This window comes from Galeopterus variegatus, unplaced genomic scaffold (assembly GCF_000696425.1).
Source record: "Galeopterus variegatus unplaced genomic scaffold, G_variegatus-3.0.2 Scaffold9207, whole genome shotgun sequence".
NCBI classification, from domain to species: Eukaryota; Metazoa; Chordata; class Mammalia; order Dermoptera; family Cynocephalidae; genus Galeopterus; species Galeopterus variegatus.
In genome coordinates, this window is record NW_007735318.1 from 14,497 (window position 1) to 14,976 (window position 480).

Sequence of the window (480 nt, forward strand, 5' to 3'; positions counted from 1 at the left end):
TTGATTTATCTTGTGTTTATAGACTATATTTTCTTGCTTCTTTGCATAGTTGGTAATTTTTTGTTGGATGCTAGACATTGTAAATTTTACCTTGTTGGGTGCTGAATATTTTTATACTTCTATAAGTTTGCTTTTTTCCAGCACCCAAGGTAGCTCTTGTCTTGGTGCAATTTACCTACTTGAAAATGGTTTGATCCTTTTGGATCTTGTTTTTAAGATTTTTAAGTGAGACAAGACCAGTGCTCAATCTAGGGCTTTTTATTCCTAACTCAGAGCCAAATCTTCTGGTACTCTAAATAGTGCTCCATGAATATTTAGGTTTTCCAATCCAGCTTGTGAAAACAGACACTGTTTCTACCCTTTTGGGAGCAGCAGGTACTGTTATAGCTAATCCTTTTCCCCTGGCCACAGGTACTTTTCTCACCTATATGCACTGATTGATACTCAGCTAAATACTCAAGAGGGCCTTTTGCAGGTCTC